The sequence below is a fragment of the Aedes albopictus genome, chromosome 2 (genome assembly GCF_035046485.1).
Source record: "Aedes albopictus strain Foshan chromosome 2, AalbF5, whole genome shotgun sequence".
Taxonomy (NCBI): Eukaryota; Metazoa; Arthropoda; class Insecta; order Diptera; family Culicidae; genus Aedes; species Aedes albopictus.
The window spans coordinates 427,689,631-427,705,837 of NC_085137.1; the positions used below are offsets into that span (position 1 = coordinate 427,689,631).

The 16,207-nt window shown below is 39.0% G+C and overlaps 1 protein-coding gene across 6 annotated transcripts in view; it reads left to right on the forward strand.

Annotated features, from left to right (window-relative positions):
* Positions 1 to 3,587: 3,587 nt before the first annotated feature.
* Positions 3,588 to 16,207, forward strand: part of LOC109426575 (uncharacterized) — a 116,845-nt gene continuing 104,225 nt past the window's right edge. The window contains exons 1-2 of one of the 6 annotated variants that reach the window (XM_062853615.1): positions 3,588 to 3,710; positions 3,862 to 4,137. The gene's annotated coding sequence lies outside the window, so the exon portion shown is untranslated. Of the gene's footprint in view, positions 4,138 to 15,144; positions 15,296 to 15,692; positions 15,817 to 16,207 lie in introns of those variants that run through there. The other 5 variants (XM_062853616.1, XM_062853617.1, XM_062853614.1 and 2 more) reach the window with 5 other exon arrangements.

Below are 16,207 nucleotides of genomic sequence, written 5' to 3' on the forward strand. Positions count from 1 at the left end.
AATGACGATCCCCTAAGTCCCAAACCCAATCATCCTACACTACCCAATTAACCACAATGCTGAAGCCGTACGCACTGCACGTACGAAGTACACACAGATCTACCCGCACCGCCTAAATAAACCACCAAGGCTGAACACAAGCGAAAAGCGGCGCCACCACTGTTGAACCACGACTATACCAGTAAATATAATCGCAATTCAGCAATGGTAGATCCATTCCCCGCTCCTACTCAGCCCTGAAGATCCATAGCAATGCTTGTCAATATATGCACCCCAAACACGCAACCCCCACAACCCACTTGAGTATCCCTGGGATTTTGATTACATGATGGTCAGGGATCACAGCCATCAAAACGTTCCACACTTTACCAGCGCTTGCGACCTGTAACCATGATGATTTCCGCTATGGGAAACCATGATGGCTAGCGGTGTTATGGATTTTTAGCCTTTTATTATAAGAAATCATCAGGATAAAATAAGGTTTTAATGTTAGAACAAAATTTTTACCATAATTTTGATTATCAGCGAACATTACTAGCATACTGCAAAGCATTTTAACTTGCATTTGGAAATATTTTCTTAAAACAAACATTACAATTTGTTTAATTTTTAGTTATTTTCCTATAGTGGGGCAAGATGAGCACCCCTGATGGGAATATAGAAAATATTTTGAAATTATTGTAATCCACTCAATAGTGCCGAACATAGGTTTCCGTATTCTCTGCAACTATTTGGTTGCGTTAATTTCTAACAATAAGCCACTTTATAATCGTTCATTCACAGACAAACAGACGTAACTCTTAAAGAAAATTCATCAAAAACTTTTGCCCGGTGTCTTTTTCATGAGCACCTGGATTGGCGATCCATAGCCTTAACCACTAGGCAAACTGGAGTTTTCTTCTTGACATTCTTCTAAAATTTTCCAATGGGGTATGTAGAGAAATATTTAAAGAATTCCATCAAAATTGTTTAATTACTTTCTGTTATTTATTTCCACAAATTCATTTTTTTAATTTTGAGAGAATTCTTGCAAAAATATTCTAGAAATCATATTAGAGAACTAACTCAAATTTATTCACACATTTTTAAGCATTTGTCTATCTATTATCTATTCCAACATTGTGAAATTCATAACAGAAAACATGTATCAAGTTCTCCAAGAGTTTCATAAGAAATTGCGCATTCGATGCACTGCCAAGTATGAAGTATGAAAGATTGTAATAGTTATTTTTTTTCTTGACAGAATTTTCTGTTGGAATTTTAGCAAATATCACTCAAAACGAGACTCAAAAATGTTCACCTTTAATCGGTTTACAAGTGCGAAGGAAATATCCGCAATTATGTTCACAGAAAACTATTCACAATCTTGTTCAATAAACTTCAGTGTGTGTCTTCTTTAATTCCTCAGATAAAATCGCCAAAATTTCTTTATCAACCTGGACATCTGTCAATTTTTTTTTTAACTTCATCAAGATTTTTTCCAGAAATTCCACCAATGTTGCCTAAATGGTTTCTATCGGAACCGACTAAAGATCAATGTTGGCACATCCATTTATCCATTTACATTCATGCCATGCTCATCTAGTTCTGCACAATATATGCTAGAAAATTGTAGATACTCGAAGAGATGGCTTTCCAGTCTTGACAAAAATAAAAATACTGCTACTTTACGACAAGATAAAATAGCAGTATTTTTATTTTTGTCAAGACTGGAAAGCCATCTCTTCGAGTATCAACCATACAGTCGAAATACGTTTAGAAAATTGTAGATACATGCAGCTTTGTACAATTTTAGGAATGAAGCATGAAAGTTTGTCTTGAATTTTTCCATTATGTGGTACCTCAGGATTTTCTGAATCAAATTCGTCCTATAATGTTTCCTCACTAAGCAAATTTTTGTGCCAAAAGTCACTATTTTCCACTTTTTTGGTATCTGCAAGTCACTATTTGGTCACTATTTTCGAGAATTTGGTCACTAAAATAACTATTCTGACCATCAGTTCTTGCTACCAGCCCTGTGGGAAGAGTTGTACCTCATGCAAGGGTAGTTGTGAAACCGGAAGTCTATGCTTGAACCTGATTTTGCACCGGGAATAAGTGTTCTCTGGTGCAATGTTTTGGCTATATGTTCTACAGCTGTCTTTTGACTACTTTTTCGATAAATGATTGTTTATTCTCGGTAGATCAATTCTAGTGGAATCTAAATCTGGCCTTCAAATTCTTACCAAATCGTGTTTTTACAAATTGAAATCAATTTTATAAATTGGGACAGAAACCGATAAACGTCTAAAAGTATGTAATGGTCTTGTAATAATTCGTTGGCTAAAAGTATGACCCGTGCATGAATTCTAGGTGGATTAATCACATAAGTAATACTTTTAAAAGAAGGACTCTGGTATACTTAACAAATTCTTAATATGCACTAAGCTTCTAAAATAATCTTTTGAGGTCCAAAATGATTATGATCACGAAGAACGGTGTGCCCCGAGTCCTACCGGAAGTACACATTTGGAACCAAGATCATGAGTTGCATCCAGATCAGATGCAACTCATGTTTGAAAACAGCCTCAGCATTGCGTTCTTGCGTTGGCCTACCATTTCATAGACGAACCGTTAATGCATTGCACCAAGGGAACACTTATCTACGGTGCAAAATCAGGTTCAAGCATGATCTTCCGGTGTGACAACTACCCTAACATGAAGTACAACTCTTCCCAACGATCATAGTGAAAATCGCTTATTTTATATTTTACAGATCCTGAGTATCAGCCGATTAAAAATGAAAAGTTTGTCCTGGGGCTTTGAGGGTTCTTTCAAGAAGCTCAACGTGATCCTTAGGGTGCTCATATTGCCCCGCCCTACCCTAAGCGGTGGAGCTTAGCTCACGTTGCTCCATTGGCATAGGGCACTGCATGAAATTCTCTCCTTCTCTTTCACTCTTACAGAGAGTTTGCAAACACAAAGCCAAGAAACGTCAAAATCCCATACAAAATCAAAACAATGCAGTGCCCTATGAGCCATTTTACGAAGTGACAACAATGTTGATGATGATATTGGTTTTTACGGGTTATTGGACACTACCTCCTGTCAAAATTCATTCATAAAATCGGCTCGTAAAATGGACTATTGGCCAAACTCCCCCGACTACCTTTTACTGCTAAACAACTGAGAAATTGCGAAAGAATTTTATGATATCGCATTACTGGAGACCCGACTGTTATCTTGCCATGCTACAAACAGTGAACTACATTTTGTTCGATGTTGCGAGAGGCATCGCGATGCGATGGTGGTCACCCAGCGCTCACTCTACATTATATGAGCGCCAGTTTTTCTTCTCTCGCGAGTTCCCTACAAGTTTTTCCTTATCGCACCGACCGCCCTCCCGCACATTCGCTGACTACTTTGATGTTGGCGCGGGTGGGTTGCTCACCACCGCTCGCTCTGACGACTAGGACAGGACATACATACGAAGCATATGCAATGCCGAGCGGCATCTCAAGAGTGCAAATCACGATCACACGGACACGACACGCGCGCAAGAATCATCCTGCTGGCCGGCCGAGTGAGGCATGCTGGCCGATGGTCCACCAACCAGCACAGCAGTCGATCGTGGTTAGTTGAATGCACAAGCCGTTGTGACGCGTGTTCTACCTACTGCTTATAGTTGAGCTGCATCTATCGTTATCGAAAGCATTCGCTCGTTTGCGGGGGTGCGTAACAAGATTCTCAAAATCGCTTTTAATTACCGAGAAGTATCGCAGATTGATAACGTCAAATGAATTACTATGCCGGTTGTGTTCGGCACTTTTGCCGAGGTTTTCAGCTTTGGTTCAATAATAATTTCGCGTGACATCATTCCAGCTGTTCGAGGGCAGTAAGCGTAGAAGTCTCTTCGTCGCCGCAGTGATAACAGTGAACCGATATCGAATCGACACATCGTCGTGTCCGGCGAGCGTGGGTGGTGTTTGATTTCTGTCTTGCTCCGTTCGTATCGTACCTATTTCTGTAACAGCTTCTGTTTATGGTTCAGTGATATGATAGATATCTCTCGTTGTAGCGCAGATTTAAAAAAGTGTTTTTTATTTGCAGTGATATACATCTAGCTGTAATCGCTACTATTCATAGCGACTGACTAAGGTAAGATTATTTTATGTTAGAATTATGCATCTTTGTTAGAATATTGCATTATCTGCTATTGCTATAGAAATATGTTCTAATATGTATGACTTACATTAAAGAAATGACTTACGAGGTTTTCTTCGGTTTAGTAGACATTTCAATTTTCAAAATGTTATATAGACATCGAATTTTACAAAAAGAAAGTTTAGAATTTTATTCAGAGATTCCTTTAGAAATGTCTCCAAGAAATTATCCTGGAATTTCTTTACGAATTGCTTCAAAAATTTTCCTTTACGAATTGCTTTAGCCAGGAATCCCTTCTGGAATTCCTCAAGAGGTTCCTTCGGAATTTTAGAGATTCGTGAAAAGCACTTTATAGAGCGTGGTTATTGGTTGTGCTGTGTTTGCCGAACGATCTTTCGATGCGAGTAGTGTAGGTTTGTGTAGCCAATGTCAAACAGACGTAACACTTTGATAATTCCCATCGTACACCGATTTCAAAATTTGATAGTTGGGCAACTGCCCAACCGTGGCGCTCGCATCGTTTTTGTTCGGATATGACGTTTGCTACAGCCACCTAGCTGGTGGTCGGCCAAACATAGTCCTTTTAGCATTGGGTGAATATGTTTCCGTGACTATGATTTGAATTGGAAAATTTTCGACATGTTACGTCTGTTTGTCTGTGATGTAGCTACCTGCTCGGTCCTTTTGTTGCAATTGGGTTGTTTAGTGAATAAAATATTGCTATTTTCTATAGCCTAATCGAAAGAGCTCATTTTTCTAAGTATAACGTGATTTTATTGGATTCCAATACCTTTGTTTTGATGGTTAAATTAACAAAACAGTTTTAATTTTTGTCGATAGAATGACAGTTCAATCGATAAAATGACAGTTCGACCCGAACAAAAAAATTTCCCCAAACAAACTTTAAATGCATTTTAAAAATAGTTCCCGTTGTCCAAAAATTATGAAATTTTGGATTTCGACTTTTGGGCGGAGAATCCGATTATGAAATAATCCGGATACCCCTAAAGAACCCAATTCTACAGTGTTATATAAAAGTAAGTGAACCCAAAATTTTCAATTGGTCCAAAGAAAACATTCCAAATAAAACTATCATGTTACAGATTATTTTAGAAAATCTTCCAAGTGTTCCTCCAAAAGTGTCACAAAAATTCTTTTACGAAATCTGGCATGAATTGCCTCCAATTTCTCCATGATTTTCCACAAATCATTTCAGAGATTGTTCCAGAAATTTACCCAGGGATGTCTCTAAACATTCGTGTGTAGAAATTTAGAAAATCTACCAAACATTTCTTCTGAAATTTTTCAAAAAATCTTTCTAAAGAATGCTTTCGGAAATTTGTCCGAGTTTTCCTAAGAATTCGGAAATTTTCTTCAAATATTTCTTAACAAGTTCCTCCTAATCTACAAATTTCATAAAGAATTCTTTGAAAGCGTCTGGCATGTTTAACTTCTGAAATTCCTCCATTTTTTTTTCAAAAAAAAAAAAAATCCATGGTCAAATTTTTTGATGGATTTATTTTCAGAAAATCTCCAATGGCTTTCATTAGGAATTCGACCAATAATTTATAAATACCTCCAGAGATTTCTTTACAAATCTCCCATGGCTTTCATCATGGATTCGACTAATAATTTCTTCAGAAATATCTCCAAGGATTTTTGTTTTCAAATTTCTCCAAGGATTTCATGGACCCTTGCTGAAATCCATCCTAGGGTTTATTTAAACATCTTTCGCGAGTTCAAAAAAAAACTTCCCAGGGATTCTAGAAAATTTTTTTTTCAGGGACTCCTTCGAAAAATAGATTTACTTTAAAAAGTATTCCAGGAAATCCTAGAGAAATTCAGTTAGAAATACACAAAATTTTCTAGGGATTCCTTTACACTTTAGAATGTTCTCCAGAAATTTCTTCAAGAATTCATTAAGAAATAAGTCTTATACGGATAGCTTCCAGAAATTTTACATGGATTCCTTTAGAAAATACTTGCATATATTGTTCCATAAATTTATCTACGAATTTCTTCAGTTTTTTTTTCATGGAAGAATCAGAAATTTTTCAAAGTATTAATCTAGAAAACCTTTCAAGAACTTAATACTCCATGGATTTTTTTAGGAAATGATTCACGGATATACTAACCCTCGAGTGATCGCGCTGTTGTATTTTGTACAACACGTTGAAAAAATCCTTCTTTCTGTACTCATCATTAGCGTGCGTTTGCTGGGGCCCGTGGCGCAGTGGCTACACGTTCGCTTCATAAGCGGATGGTCATGGGTTCGATCCCAGCCCCGGCACTTCGCCAGTTGCTCTTCCCCCCGAGAGCGGTTGGCACTTGACCCTCTTCTGAGCTCTCATAGCTCTAACGGACCCGGATAATTGGCTTCTTTAGCGGTGTTGAGATAATTCCATATTCTGAATCTGCATGCAAAACTGAGCCGAAATCCAAATTTTCATGAATTTTGGTGCCCGGGAGCCTATTTAAAAATCAATTTGAAGTTTGTATGGGAGCAATTTGTCGAATCACCCCTCGTCGCATTTTGTACTGGGTGAAGCTGTCAAACAGTTACCCAGCTGTCAAAAGGTGATTTCAAAAAATCTCTTTGTAATTGATTTTAGGTACCAAAATAAAGTTCTAAAAATCTAAAAAAATCATAGTGGCTCAGAAAAAGGTGCTCTTTCGTATAAAATCAAAAAATCGATACATTTTTCTTAATTTAAAAACCCAATTTGATATCGGCGAACAGCAACCCATAATGGACGACCCCCAATCGGACTGGAAAAGGAATAACAGCCACACATCATTCCATCATCGTGCTCATTATTCTACTAAGGACAGGGTAGAAAAGTGAAAGCAGCACAAAGTCAAACCAGTTCGATATAGTAGAATAAGAATATAATAGAATACATTTAGGCGCTGTACAAAGTGTAAGTGCAGCCGCCAATTAGAATCGCTCACGTAGTGTCCTAGTGGACAAAAGAGCTGTAAAATAGGTTAAGTGGTTAAGAATAGAAACATAGCGTGGTGCTAACGGTGGTGGCCAACTGCGCGAGTCACGGAAGGTTAAGAATCAGAAACTTAGAACTCCATCAACATTTTGCCAGAAATTTTCTCCAAGAATTGCCTTAGTAATTTCACAAATGGCTATTAAGGAAATTCCCAAGAATTCTTCACATTCCTTTAGATATTCCTTCAAGACATTTCTCTTCCAGAAATTGCTCCAAGGATTTCTTAAGAAAGTCTAAGAAAATTTTCCAAACATTCGTTCAGAAACTTGGAAGGCATTCTTATAGAGGTTCCGGCAGAAATTCACTCAGAGATTTCATCCGGATATTCCTCTATATATGTTCTCAGCATTATTTTTAGGATTCCCTATTGAAATCTATGGATTCCTCCAGAAATTCATTAAAAAATTGTTTAGCATTTTTATTATGGGATTTCTCCAGAATTTTTTTTTTCAAATATATCTTAAGAGGTTTCCCCCAGGGATTTCCAGGTGTTTCTTTAGGTATTCCTCCTGGAATTTCTGCAGAAAATCCGTCTATGGATTCTCAAAATATTTCTGTTCTTTTCCGAAATTCTTTCGGGAATTCATTTAGAATTTTCTTAAGATATTTTTTCCCACTATTTTTTTTTCAGCGATACTTTCAAAAATATCCACAGAGACTTCTCCAATATTCCAAGAATTACTTAGGAAATTTTAGCAGGGATTTCTACACAAAGTGCTTTGCGTGTCAAAAGCCTGAAAACCTCTGCATTGTAAGTTATCAATCGGACCCACGCTTTACTTCTCTTCCGAAGGAAGAACTCATGTTTTTGTGAGTTTGTCGGGAGTAGGATTCGATCCCAGATCCTCGGCGTGATAGTCACGTGCTTTCTCAGTCTATAGTGAGCTTCTGGACTTTTCACAAAATCATTCGTTTTTGGTGACAGACGACCGAAGATGACCCAACAAACATTTTCAGCGCTATAAGCTTCAATCATTTGCTTTCTGCTGTAACAATCGAATTGAAGCAGTGAACGCTGAATAAAAAAGAAGCTAGTAAAATATAAACCATAAGCTAATACACGGCTGCAAAACAAACACAATGCAACTACCAAACTCGGTTTTCTGAAATCAATCACTTGTCACTAGGGCTGCCTCTACTGCACTCTATTCCAACTCCGGGAGATTTCCCGGAAGATGTGAAAACTTGAACAAATCGAATAGAAGCAACATTGAATATTTTGTTTTTTTCCAACTAATTTTTTTGATGTATATTTTATTTTAGTATTTTTCATTATTACAACTCGAAAACGGACATTAAATTTGTTTACAAACGTAATTTATTGAAAAAACTCTATTTTAGGTAGGTATTTTATAAAACGATTATTATCTCAAGAACAGTAGCCTTTGGAAATTTGACGTCTTCGGCAAACTTTTTCAGCATAAATAGCCGAACAACTTTGCCGAAGACACCATACCGCTAAAATGAAAGATGGCCAAAATGACTTATAGGACTTTTATGCGAATAACGAGAGAAAAATATGCTACCGTTCAGAATATCGACCTTGTTCATAGAAATATTTTCTCTGAAAACACCAAGTGTGGATCTCGACATCCCGACGAGCTAGAGGTTTTTTTCCGTGTATTTTCAATCCTGCCCCAGTGTGGGTTGGTTACCCGTTCTTCCCTAAGCTTAGAGGTGTGCGCCGATTTGAAATCGGTCGGCGGCGGCGTTTTGCTATTTTTTGGCCGGCGGCGGCAGCGTGATCGGCGTGACGCCGAACGCATTTTCGGCGGCGGCGGCGGCGGGGTGAAACGGCGTGGCCAAAATTTTTGATTTTTTTTAATTCCGTTAATCAGTATCAGTGTTTTATTTTTTAGTAACTTATCATGCTGAAGATGCAATGACATGTTTATAGTTACGGTTTAGTTATGTATTTTTTATTTCCACATGTTAATTTTTTAATTTATTGAAATAATTGTTATGGTGAATCATCTATCAGCTGCGCAAAAAATAATCCAGAATGTCCTCCTAAAGAAATTCCCGGAAGAAATTCTAGAGGAATTCCCGGTGGAACTTGTAGAGGATTTTCCGAATAAACTCTTAAAGGAATTCCCGGAGGAACTTGTAGAGGCATTCCCATTGGTACACCGAAACGAATTTCCAAAAAAACATCTTAAAGGAACGTTTGGGGACCCGGATAAAAACTAACCATAGGGTGTATGGTGAAAACCATTCCTGCACCATACAGTGTACCAGCTACAATAAAGTGTATTGTAATGAAATGGTTCGCTATACTATACATTTACATTGGATTTTTATGTAACAATATATTATACTGTTTTTCTTACGTTTGAACTACCGTCTTACCCCTCTGGTTCGACACGTTTTAATACGACACTTTTTAATTCGTACCCCGCTTATACGACACATGTCGAATTAAAAAGTGATCAAATGTCACAGCGACGTACACTGTAAATGCAAGACAGTTTGATATTGCGCTTATACTCGCACCCGCAGCAGCTCCTCTTGCAGCCGCAAATTCCGGAAGTTCTGAGTTGGTGCTATTCAACATCCAAACCGCCAGGAGACCAACCGGAATGAACTGAGGATGGCAACAATCGTAGAAAGAACGAGCTTTTCATTCGTGCCACCGCAATATTTGATGAAATTATGTTTCATAACAAATCCGGCAATCAAAACAAAAACAAAAATAGAGTTGCCAATTTTCAATGAGCATGGTGGTGTAGAGTGACCAGTTTGTCGAATTAAAAGTTTACCCCGGTTATACGACAACAGTCGGTGTCGTATTAGCGGGGTAATACGGTATTCACTTTTCCGAAACATTATTTTTCCGTGAATTTTTAATTATTTCTGGTGTTCGATTTGAATAGATCGTATGTTTGCTGTGATTCCTATGCAGATTCGACCTATTCAAATCGAACACCAGATTTATTCAGTTTAAGATTTTTTCCGTGCTTTGTTTTGTTGATGTTTGTGACTTTATTGATGCAAAGGAAAGGAAAGAAAAGAAAAGTGGATAAGTTGAAACATCAATTTAACCTTTTGGAATCGATTTTTTTCGCCGCTGTTGACGCAACCCAAGTAACCAAAAGTTCAGATAAAAGGGTACTCTATAAGCTAAGCAGCTTGTTCGAGGTCGCTCATTAGCCTTCTAAGCAGCTTCATTTTTAAGTAATTTTGGAACTTGAAAGTTCACATAAGCACGCTGGATAGCCTTCTAAGCAGCTTCTGACAGAACTTTGTCAAAATTCATGCAGAAACAAAAATGTGTTTCAGAATCACACCCTGTTGGTGGGGGGGGTTTGTGATTCACGTCTGGAAATTGCTACTGATAATTATATTTTCACATATGATGCTGCTATGTAGATTTGAACTGGATCCTCCTGCGTGATAGCCTGCCGACTTACCGCTGCGCTGCTGAAGACACTTGACAAAGTCAAGCTAGCTTCACTACTGTACAAATGTGCAAAACTAGCTGCCGACAGAAAATCGATTCAAGTCAGACTTTACCTGCTGTCCACTCAATTGCAGCTGTAGTACTGCGGTAGAGCGTAGGGCTCTCACGCGGCGACTGTCGGTTCGAATCCGATGGGCGGCAATTTTTTTTTTGATCAAGCCTAGTATTCATTGATTTGATATATTCATATTTGTCTTTTATTCGTGTACGCTTAAACAGTTGTTTTCTGTAAAAGAAATAAATTTAATCTTCATTGAAACACAACGCTACTGAACTGAACTTCTATGAACTTGAAAGTTCCGACAAAGTTCCGACATAGCATCTTAAGCAGCTTGAAAGTTCCGCGAAGTTCAGATGAAGTTCCGAATGGAACTTTCTGGCTGCTTAAGAGGCTAACAATTAGCCTTGCCGGAACTTGTGACCGAAGTTCCAGCAAGGCTCATCGTTAGCCTCTTAAGCAGCCAGAAAGTTCCGTTTGGAACTTTATCTGAACTTCGCGGAACTTGAAAGTGCATTTTGTCATGGGAAGCGGAACTTTTGGTTACTTGGGAACCTCGCTGGTGTCGAACGCGTTTGTTATGCTCGGTTTCATCGCCGGGGTCATATATGACTCCTCCGGCTCCATAGGGTTAATGCCAATAACATGTTTAAATCAGTGGTAAACCAGATGTTCTAAGAACTGCAGGTCCAAGCAGGGGTCCAAGAGATATGGCGGGCTCGAGGGCGGGCTTGGTGTGTAGAGTGCGATGAGAAAAATACGAATGCAATGCAGGCCAACCCGGAAAGATGCAGGTCAGATTACCGTAAATCAGTAGATGAGTTCAACACTTCAACACTATTCTTTCTGTATTTGCATTTAGGGGAGTTTTCTCCTCTTCTCTCATGTGAACTTGCCTTCGACCACAATCGAATCAAATGCGGTTGACAAACTTTATCTTTGACGTAGAGCCATCTTTAACATATGGACTGGACTGAACACTGAAATGACTTTTAATATAGGTTCATCTGCGGGTTCGCTTTTTAACCTAACTTATATTTGAATCGAACTTGACAGTTATCTCATGAGTTGTTATGTATTTCAAACTTTAGTCAAACTGGTGGCTCAATATTGCAATAACGGTTAAGCACGCTGTAATGATACTTATGTACCTCGTCACCCACTTCATGCAACTACATTAGTGGTCTAATAACACTTAGCGCGCTCGGCATAGTTCCATCATGCCGCTCAAAGTGTTGCCACAAATAATGCTCAGTTTGCGAAACCCGGTTATCTGGCTGGTGGGAAATGGGAGCCTAAGCTTCAACTGTTAATGCAATCAGAGACTACTCAGACTTAGACGTGGGCGATCCTATATATGAAGGATTATCCAAAACGCTCTGGGAATTCCCAAAGCGCATTCTAATAAATCTAATAAGCCTAAGATGCCATTAACAGGAGGAAAATGGCAAGATAATATAACAATATATGGTTTATGTAATGTAAAACAATTCAACATAACAAAAGAGAACCATTCCAAAACCATTTGATTAAATGTATAACCAGTAGTGAAATTACAATTAAAAACAATTTATTTACGGTACATTTTATTGTTTGAAACCATTCATGTACCATACAATGTGCGGTATATTTAAACCCACGTATCAGTATTTTGAACAATTCATTAACAATAAAATGTATGGTTTTGCAAAAAAAATATATATGGAGAAAAATATTTTTTTATATTGTTACGATACTTAACAACCTGTATAATATATTGTAAAAATCTTATTTACAATTCACGGTATGGTATCCAACATTACATCTTATTGTTTTTGTATTTTTATTTTTACAGTGGTGTCTATTGTAAAAATATGGTTCTAAATAGTACTGTTACAATATAACGTTCGGTTTTTCTACTGTATTTTTTATTCGGGGAAACTCCTGGAAAACAAATCTTAGAAGAACTCTTAGAGAAATTGCTGCGGGAACTCTCAGTGGAATTCACGGAAGAACTCCTAGAGGAATTTCCTGAGGAATTCTTAGAGGAATTACCGGAAGAACTAATAGAAGAATTCTCGGAGGAAACTCTGGTCATTCCTTGTGCAACTCTCAGAAATACTTTTAGAGCAACTAGTAAATAAATTGCCGGAGGAGCTTTCGGAGGAATTTTTGGAGGTACTCCTAGATAAATTGCCGAAGAAATTCGGACAGGAATTCAAGGAAGAACTCGTAGAGAAACTACCAGGGTTATTGCTAGATGAGTTCCCGGACGAACTCTCAAAGCAATTCCCGGAAGAATTTCTTGAGGAATTCCCGAAGAAATTCGTGAAGAAATTCCCTGAGGAATTCAAAGAGGAACTCGTAGAGGAGTTCCCGGAGATACTCCTAAAAATTCCCGGATGAACTCCCACATAAAATCCTGAGATAAGTTGCAGAGAAATTCTCGATGGAACTCTTAGAAGAATTCCCAGGAAATTCATGGAGAAATTCCCGGAAGAACTCGTACAGCAATTCAAGGATGAACTCATAAATGGATTCCCGGAAGAACTTCTAGAGAAATTCACCGAGCTACTTTTAGAGAAATTGCTGGGAGAACTCCTAGAGGAGCGTTTATGGAAACTCCTGGATGTATTCCCGGAAGATATCTTGAAGGAACTTCTTAGAGGAATTCCCGGAGGAACTAGGAATTACTGAAGGAACTTTACAGGAATTTCCAGAAGAACTTCTAGAGGAACTTCCGGAGAATTCTTAAAGGAATTCTCGGAGGAAACTCCGGCATACCCAGTGCAACTTCTAGATAAAACTTGTAGAGCAACTCGTAGGGAACTTGCCTGGGGAAGTTCTGGTGAAACTCGTAAAGGTGTTCTCGATGATATTCGAATTCCCAGAAGTACTCCCAGACGAGTTCCCGGAAGAACTTCTAGAGACAGTCACGGTGAAACTCTTAGTATAATTCCCGAAATAAAAACGGTAAGGAATCCCCGAAGGAGCTCGTAGAAGAATTCCCGGAAGAATTCCTTGTGGAAATCCTAGAGAAATACCTACAGGAACTTCTAGAACATTCCGGAACCTCTTGAAGAATTTCAGGAAGAACTCTTAAAGAAACTTCTGGAAGAATTCCAGGAGGAACTGCTACAGGAATTGCCGGAAGAACTCACAGAATAATTCCTGGAAGAACTTCTAGAGGAATTACCGGAGTAAACTTCTGGTATTTCCAGTGCAATTTCTATGAACTCTTGAAGGAATTCCTGTAGAAATTCGCAAAAGAATTCCTGGATGAACTCGTTGAAGAACTCGAGGAGGAATTCCCGGAGATGTTCCTTGACGAAGTGGCGGACGAACTCCTAAAGGAATTCTCAGGAAGAACTTGCCGGAGGATCTCCTAAAAGAATACCTGGTGTAACTTTTACAGGAATTTCTAGAGGAAGTACTTCAAAAAGTCCCAGTGAAACTTCTGTAGCAATGCCTGGTGAAACTCCTAGAGGATGTCTTGGATGAAACTCTCGGAATTCCAGAAGAACCTTCTAGAGTTCCCGGAGGAACTCCTAGCGGAGTTCTTGGCGAAACTGCTGCAAGAATCCTAAAAAGAGTAGCTGGAGAAATTTCATCTCTTCTGGAGATGAACACGACAAAAACATGTCTTTTAGAATCACTAGCATTTTCTTCAATCTTCGGAATCCGTAGATTCTTTCTACAGCCATCAGTTATCTTCAGGAAGCCCCGGTATCTTTGTGAACTCGATTTAATTCAAAAGACAAACTTTTTCACTTCCAAAACATCATTGACGCGACATGCGAAGTTCAGAATTCAAAACAATTACCGGTGGAACTGAGCGTAATTTAATCCATTTTTAGCGTTCCAAATTTTTAGGACTGTTATAAATTTGGACCATAAAAATGGATCACCGCTGAAAACGACCTTACAAATGCTATGTATGCAGATGACTCCAATGAATTGCTTGAAATATTGTAATGAAATAAATCAAGAAATAATATAATTTTTTAATGCGTTTTTGAGATTGGCGTAGAAAATTGGAGTTCGGTGGCGGAAGCGGCGGCGCGCCGAAAAATAATCGGCGGGGGCGGCGTGAACCAAAAATCGGCGGCGGCACCTCTACCTAAGCTTGCTCGTAGTTTCTTGCTGGTACCTCGCGGAGGTAGGGATAGGAGCTGCTGGACAGAGGCTAGTGGATCACAATGGGATCGGAATTGCTCAACATACCCAGCCTTTGCTGCCACTATGCGCTCACTACTAACATAAAATTCAAAAAATCGAAAACAAAACACACAGACAGCGCATCAATCGATGAAATGAGCCATTTTACGAAGTGACAACAATGTTGGTGATATTGATTTTCACGGGTTTTTGGACGCTACCTCCTGTCAAAATTCATTCATAAAATCGGCTTGTAAAATGGACTATTGGGAGCAGCCTTCTGAACAGACGAAACAGTTTCCCGTTGGTTTGAAGAGTACATTACGGAAACTTTACAGCATTTCGACCGTTTTCTACTCACCAACGCAAGCGAGTAGAGTAGACCCTTGAGTTACTACTTTTCTGGGGCAGATCAGCACTCAAATTTGGTCCAGTCCATCGCATCGTGAGTGCCAGTGAGAAAAACAAAAGTGTGCAGTCAGTTCCATCAGTGTGGTGTTTGTGTTGTGGAGCCGTTCGGGTTTCAAGATAAAAAGTGTAATTTCCCCGCTAAAAGTAAGTAGAATAAATTGGATTTATACCCTGATGGAGATGCGGATATTAGATGATGAAAACCGAGTTAGAATACCACTGCGAAAGTGACCTAATCCGATTCTATATGTGTGGAAATTATTCCACAATGTCTCGATAAGTGTATCGATTTTTCCTTTCGTGCTGCGAAGGATAGTGTATTGAGCTAGGGGCACCTTATTTCGGATTTCCCTTCCTGTGTGTTTTTCGCGAGAGAGTGGAGTGGTCCATCACACCCGCACACAAGCGAACGCTTGAAACGAAAACATCACAAACGGAATTTTGCCTTCCACCCACTGCACCGCCCGGCCGGTCACACAGTGAAATGAAATGGTAGTGAGTGCGGTGGAGTGGCATGGTTGTAGGTGAACAAAAGGTAGCGAATTGAGAGTCGCAACTCGCAACGCAACCCAACATTGTTGATCTTCTCCCAGGACGGACCATGACACCGTGATTGCTTTCGGGAAGTGCGATTAGTCACTCTCGCTGTTGCGGCGGCGAGAAAGGTTAGTTTGTCAAAGTTTTCCGAACATGTGTGTGTGTGCGAGAGGGAAATTTCGGAGGGTGGAGAAGGGAAGGAAAACTAGGTCATCGAACGAACGAGCGAGCGATGGTTGTGCTAGGATGGAAGAATGGGATAACATAGAACGCAGAGGGGTGTTTGGGGTTTTCTTTTTAGCTGCTGTGTTGTCTGTTTCTCTTTTTTGGTTCCTCTGGTATGCATTTGTAGCATTGTTATGTAGTTTTAACTCGATTAATTTTAATCTTGTTTGCTGTAAGCGTTTTACAGTTTCGACAAGTTGTTAACGAGTGCAGTTCAATTTACGATGTGGTCATCCATTTAAAAAAAAATGTAATATAGTACTGGACAACTTGGGATGATTTTTGGCGTAGCAG